A 7,422-nucleotide genomic window follows, 5' to 3' on the forward strand; every position below is an offset into this window, starting at 1 on the left:
GTAGGGTTAGATGAAGTAACCATTTATCTTTGTACCAAATTATCCATCTTTGTGAAGGACTATTGCTTCTACTATCATTTCCTATTTAATCCAAATATATATATATATATATATATATTTATATATATATATATATATATATATATATATATATATATATATATATATATATATATATATATTATATATATATATATATTTGTGTCAATTTTCATGATACCCGAGGTAGCGAAAGTCACAGGTATGTCTTTAATACTATATATTAATATGGACTTTTAATATAGACATTTTCTTGCTTCCTAAGCGGTTCAATTTCGAATCTCAAAAAATTTGAATCCTTAGATATTTCCGTTGACGTTATGAAGCTTGTGTCTATATATGGTTAATATATCTTTTTCCTATTCCTATTTGCCTCCGTTCATGAGAAACTCCACTACCCTTAGTTTCCTCTTGTTTACCTCATCCTCTTGTATTATCATAAGATGAGGCGAGCAAAATAACCCTCCTCTTCCTTTATCAATCGGTCAACTTGTCCATCTTCCCAATTGGAGGCTCCAATTATCGGGAGGAAAATTTGAAAAAGGTTCCTCCCCAACGCAAGTTGCCCGAGAGAAGATCCATGAGAATTATGTCATGTTCAAAGTCTTTCTCCCCACCAATTTCCTCATCCTCATTTAGATATCTAAGGGTTCTTTCGATAACTCGCCTGAATAATTTCCTGAAACGTTGATTCCTTCTCCTCCTTTGACAGTTGTTCTTAACTCCTTTATTTTTTACGAGATGACAAATTTTAGAGATGACCCCATATTCATTTTTTCGAGTAGTTATTTCTCAATGTTCATAGGGATCTAGTGAGACCTCGTTGGCGAATACAAGCTTATTGTTCTCCCAAATTTAAGTCGTGGTATGAGCAATGTTCCTGCCTGTGAGTCACAACTTAAATTAATAACGGCGAGAGTTGAGGCTTTGGAAAAATTATATTCTCAAGCAGCAATGGCTTTAGAGGAGGCACTTCGATGAGAAAAGACATTACTCTAAGAGCTTGATATGTTACATGCTTATACTTGTGCAAAATAGGAGCTATCTTCTGCATGTAGACTTTATCGCTAATTTTATATTTTCCTCCTGTCTTTTGGTATACATATAGGAATGTCTATCATTTTTTAGCTTTTCCTTATTCTATGTATTGCATCCTTATATAAATGTTTGACTTTATGGAAGCGTGTTATGCGAACCTTCAATGTTCAAATTTGCATATTTGTCTGCCCATCAATCTTATCTTAATTTGAAATGTCGCCTTTAATTCCACTATATATTTTTCTTGTGTTATTGAGGAAGTGATGTGTCTTTACCATGATTCGACTTGTCATCTTGAATAAATACCATATGTATTTACTTTATAGAGGTGCACCCCAAACCTTCTTCCCCTATTCACTTATTAGCATTCTAGTTGCTTGTGTCCCTTCCACATTTCTCTTATTTACTGGTTTGTCTGGATGATCCAAAATCATCTAAGAGATCAAATGAGAACTCTTGATTTTGAAGGAGCAGTCAAAAGACGAGACCCTCTAAGGAGGGTATTAGAATGCTCATGTCTTTGGAGGAATTCTTTGAGGATTCTAACCTTGCTTTTCTCACTTCAGTAGATTCCTCGGATTTGGAACACTTAGCTTCATGGTGACACCTCCTCATCTTTTTCTTTGTAGTTTAAATACTTTTTCCCTTCATGACATGCATATCTATTTTCTGAGGTTTTTGTTTGAATCATATATGTCAATTGGAGTAGGGTCCTTGGTGAAAATTCTAAACCGAAGGTGGACTCTCCTTGTATAAGGATCTTAATATAACAAAGAGATCAAGCATGAAGTGAACTGGATGTTGCCCTTTGTAGGGAAAGAGCAATCAAAGCAAAGTTTAATCTACAGAGCCAGCACTTGTGTAAGATTAATATAACACTTGAAGATGCCATTTACCATAGGACCAGGTGCGAACAATTAGAGAAAATCATCTTCGACCATCTTCTAACGAAGTATCTCATCAATGGCATCCTAAACTTTCGTTTCTTAAATATGTATCCCTTCAAATATTAATATTTCATATTGTAATAAAAAATTAACCTATGATATCTCATAGTAATACAAATGTTTTTCCATCTTCTTGAAAGTTTGCAAGCTTCTCTGTTCTATACTTAATTGTATCTTATCTGTGCAATATGGGGATAATTCATGGACGACCAAAACCTTTAAAAAAGTGATCCGACCAATAGATATATTTATATTCTTGTTTTTGAGAACGCATGTTCATTTATATTCTTGCACTAGTAATAGGAAATTATGCTTACCACTCAACTCTGAGTTCATTCAACCCCTTCACCGACTAATAAAGAGAATTCCCTTATCTCCTCCGTTGGTTCACCTGGAAATTCATGCCTCCTTGATAAAAGTTTGTTTCACTACAAATGTAAAGTGCTTTCCATTGCTTTCCAATTTGTCACTGTTGAATCTTTTTTAACCCTAAAACCTATTCATCTTCTCTACTTCTTTGTTCCCACCTTCTCATCCCTTTTTTCCCTATCGATCTTAGCTTATTCACATCAATAAGTATTTTTACCCTACTTTTGTGATTACCTCACTTTCATAGCTACTCCTTTGTCTTGCATTCACACCAAAATCCTTCAATCACCTTGCTCCTTTAGTTTGAAACAGTAGAAAGTCTATTGCATCCTTCTCACCCTTTTGTTAATTACAATCATGAGTATTCGGTTGGGAGCTTATCCATGATTTATCTTTCATCTTCTTAGCATCCCCATAAGCCACCCTTGGACTTCATTACTTTTTTTGTGGATCAATTTGAAAGAGGCTTATATCTTCTAATACTTTCTGTGTATATGAATATCTTTTCTTTCTTGTAAATCCCTTTAAATAAACTAGCCTCAAATTTCTTTAGGATTCTAGCTGGTACTGTGATAGTCTTTCCGTATCATCGAATACCTCTCATTCCTCTATTATTTTATTGCTTTTATTATGTGAAATTCATTGATCCTGGTGTCTTTTATTTCATGGCCTAAAAGAATTGTAATTTCTTAACTGACCATCATTCATCCTGAAAAGATGGAAAGAACTATTTTTATATTCTTTTAAAACTTTTCCCATCTTATTATGGGCTATGACTTCTAGATCTTTCGAATTTATCTGATATTAACAAAGCTCGAGCACACTGTTCTTTTTCTGAGGCGTGGCAAAAATTACAGAATAAACATTATAACATAACTCGTTATTGGACAATTGTCTTCTGTCTCATTAAATGATCTATCCCCTTTCAAAATTCCCAGCTTGCAACCCATAAGTGATTAATTACTCCTGATTGGTTAGCTTGCAACCCATAAGTGATTAATTACTCCTGATTGGTTTACTTGTTACAATTTTATGCTTAAATTTCCCTTGTTATTTCAACTGCCCTCATGAAGGCCTTACTATCAGAATTTTTGAAAAAGAGGAAGCAGGAGAAATCTACAAAGATATTCCAAACAATAAGATCAAGCAAGTGCCCCACTTCCGTAGGTACATCCTGAAGGCGTTGAAATTCCGTTCTGTTTAAAATTCTCTGTAAAAAAATTGTACAAGTACAAAACTTTTCCTAACAACCCGCATGTTCGATCAGACATATGTTTGATCAATCAAGTAAGTTCTTGACGGATCAAAGCACACTTTGATCGAAGTACAAGATCACTGGCCTCTTGTGCTGGTATTCAAAATCGATATAAAGAAAACAAAACTAGTTACATAGCGGAATTAAAGAACTAGTTATACCTTTCTTTATAGCCAAAGACCTCTTGATCTTCTGCCGTATTCCTCTCCTCTTCTTGGACGTCGTGTGGGCGATGATCTATCAAGACAACACCACCCTCCTCTTCTTGGTTTCCAAACCGCCGGTTACAAAAGGAGGCTCTAGGATGGGGCACCTTATAATCTTCTTCCTTCTCTTCTTCCTCCTCTTCTTCTTCTCCAACTTCTTCAAGCCGCCGCCCACCAAGAGATTATAAGGAAGGGGCGTCGGCCCCTAGCAAGCAAGAAGGGGATGCCGACCCTAGGTGGAGGAGAAGGTGGCGTCGGCCACAAGGGGAAAGGGCATCGACCCTTTGCAAGGGAGAGGGTGGCGCCGACCCTATGTGGAGGATAAGGTGGCGTCGGCCACAAGGGGAGAAGAGAATTGTGGATTTAGAAATTAGGTTTTAGGGGGCACCACCTACTCCTTTTATAACCTTTGCCATCGGTTACAAAGAAAGAAAAATAACAGAATTCTCTTTAGAAAAAATCTAACAGAATTCTGTTTAGAAAAAATCTCCCTTTCTATAACCAAGTTAAACCAAACCAAGTTAAGTTAAATCAAACCAAGTTATGGATAAGTGAATGTGAGGCTTTATATAGAGGCTACAACAGGGACCTAGAGGAGGAATTGGTTTAGGCCTCCTGATGAGCTTGGGCTTCCTGTGTTCGGCCTGAACACTCAACCCAAGTCCATCAATAATAACCTATATCACTAAAGGATTATTATTGAATTACCGTACCAATCTCATATTACAATATGAGATACTTCTTATCATGAGTGCGTTAATCTCCCTATGTTTAAGATATTGTATGTCCGTTAATTAAATGAGTTACTGACAACTCAATTAATTAACATCTGATTCCAAGAGTAGTACCACTCAACTTTATTATCATACTAGACTAAGTCCACCTGCAGGGTTTACATGATAATACTTATGAGCTCCTCAAGGGGACATCATCAACCTAAATAATTAGGACACAGATTTATTCTATAATCAACAACATACCATATAAATAGTACTATTTCCCAACTTATCGGGCTTATTAATTTAACGAATAAATCTCACCCATTGATAAGTTAAAGAAATAAATACTAAGTATACGTGCTTGTTATTATATAAGGATTAAGAGGATGCACATCCATAATAACAGAGGTTCTGTTCTTTTATATAGTCAGTATAAATCGAACAACTTCAAATGGTCATGCTCAATACACACATAGTGTACTAGTTAATTTTATAGTCAAGACAGACTAATACAAAATTACACTACAACTATTCCAATGGGTTGCCCTAATCCATCTTGATTGTGAGCTACTATTTATAATTTATAAGGAACTGATAACATGATCTTCTGTATGACATCACACACCATGTTATCTACAATGTAAATTAAATGAACAACTACATTAACATATATATAAATATAAAATGTAAATATTTAACCAAAGTGATTTTCATTTCAAAATATTTCAAAACAGATGTTCATACAAAATCTAGGCTTATAGTATACATCCCAACAATCTTCCACTTATACTAAAAGACTGTGCTGCCATAAATGCTGTCATACATCTGATTCCTATCCCCTCAACATGCTTATCAAAAGCTCTCGCCAGAAGGGCATTAGTGAAAGGATCTGCCAGGTTATCTGCTGATGTAATCTTGGCGACAACAACCTCTCCTCATTTTATGATGTCTCGTATCAGGTGGTACTTGCGCTCAATGTGTTTACTTGTCTTATTGGCTCGTGGTTCCTTCGAGTTTGCTACTGCACCACTGTTATCACAATAAATTATGATAACTTTGGGCAAACTAGGAATCACATCTAAGTCCATCAAGAAGTTTATGAGTCATATAACTTCTTTGGCTGCCTTAGAGGCAGCCACATACTCAGCTTCCATAGTGGAGTCCGAAACGTATTTCTGCTTAACACTCCTCCATGCTATGACTCCACCTCCTAAAATAAACACATACCTTGAGGTTGACTTACTACTGTCCCTATCTGATTAGAAGTCCGAATCCGTGTAACCCACATGGAGTAAATTATCTGCCTGATAAACCAGCATATAATCTCTAGTCATTCTTAGATATTTTAATATATGCTTTATGGCAGTCCAATGCCCTAGTTCTGGGCTACTTTGATATCCGCTAACTATGTCCACGGTACAATAGATATCCGGTCTCGTACATAGCATCACATACATTAGGTTTCCTACAGTCGAAGCATAAGGAACTGCCTTCATCTCCTCTATCTCCTTTGATGTCTTAGGACACATTTCTTTAGATAAAGGTACTCCATGTCGAAGAGATAAAAAACCTTTCTTGGAGTTTTGCATGCTAAAATGAGCTAGGATAGTTTCGATGTACGAAATTTGGGATAAGCACAACATCCTTTTCTTGCGATTCCTTATTACTTTGATCCCAAGAATATGTCCACATTCTCCCAAGTCCTTCATATCAAACTGCCTGGACAACCATATCCTTACGTCTGACAACACTTTGACATTGTTGCCAATGAGCAAAATGTCATCTACGTATAGTACAAGAAATATCACCACGTTTTCATCACTTTTCTTGTACACATAAGACTCATCTGGACATTGAATGAATCCATAAGACTGGATCACTTCATCAAATCGGATGTTCGAAGATCTTGAAGCTTGCTTCAGTGTATAAATGAATCGATTGAGCTTACATACAAGATGCTCTTTGCCCTTCGCAATGAATCCCTCTGGTTGCTTCATATAGATGTTTTCTTCAAAATTTCTGTTAAGGAAACATGTCTTGACATCTATTTGCTAAACCTCATAATCCATATAAGCAGCACTAGATAAAAGAATTCGGATAGACTTAAGCATGACTACCGGTGAAAAAGTTTCCTCATAATCGATTCTCTCTTTCTGAGTATACCCCTTTGCAACAAGCCTCACTTTAAAGGTTTCCACCTTCCCATCTGTTCCTCTTTTCCTTTTGTAGACCTATTTACATCCAATGTCTTTTACACTATTTGATAAGTCTACAAGCTCCCAGACCTGATTAGAATGCATATATTCTATTTCAGAGTTCATTACACTTTGCCAATATGCTGCATCTTTATCTTGGAGTGTTTCATCATATGTTCAGGGATCAGCTTCATATTCACCAGGGATCAAGTTCGAAGACTCTCCCAAAAACATGAATCTATCAGGTTGCTTAACAACCCTCCCATTACGACGAGACACTATCTGTAATTGTGCATCATTTGTGACACATGTTGCAGTTACTTGTGGTATCTCATCTTGTATCGTTGGTACTAAAGTAGAAGTTGTTGGAACCCAAAGGTGTTTTGATGTGATCAAACAAACTAAGTTAGGTCCTGCGTTTGTTTAACCCTTGTGTCTAAGTGTGCAGGAGCTTAGGAACACAGGAAGTCGAGCGGAAGACGCGACTAGCGAGAAGGACGACACGGGGAGAGAGCCGTCGGGCTCGGTGCGTCCGAGGGACGAGGTGTCCGCGGAAGAGTACACCGGTGGACGAGAAGAACGTGCACGGCGATCGAGGGACGAGAAACCGGGAAGGAAGGCTGCTCGAGGAGAAGGCCGGAACTTGGGTTCGGG

The 7,422-nt window shown here is 36.9% G+C and overlaps 1 long non-coding RNA gene across 1 annotated transcript; it reads left to right on the forward strand.

Moving 5' to 3' along the window:
- Positions 1 to 413: 413 nt before the first annotated feature.
- Positions 414 to 2,152, forward strand: LOC122000541. The gene is made up of 2 exons (XR_006117169.1): positions 414 to 1,677; positions 1,787 to 2,152. It is a non-coding gene; the product is annotated as an uncharacterized LOC122000541 (long non-coding RNA).
- The last annotated feature ends 5,270 nt before the right edge of the window (positions 2,153 to 7,422 follow it).

Source organism: Zingiber officinale, chromosome 7A (assembly GCF_018446385.1).
Source record: "Zingiber officinale cultivar Zhangliang chromosome 7A, Zo_v1.1, whole genome shotgun sequence".
Lineage (NCBI taxonomy): Eukaryota > Viridiplantae > Streptophyta > Magnoliopsida > Zingiberales > Zingiberaceae > Zingiber > Zingiber officinale.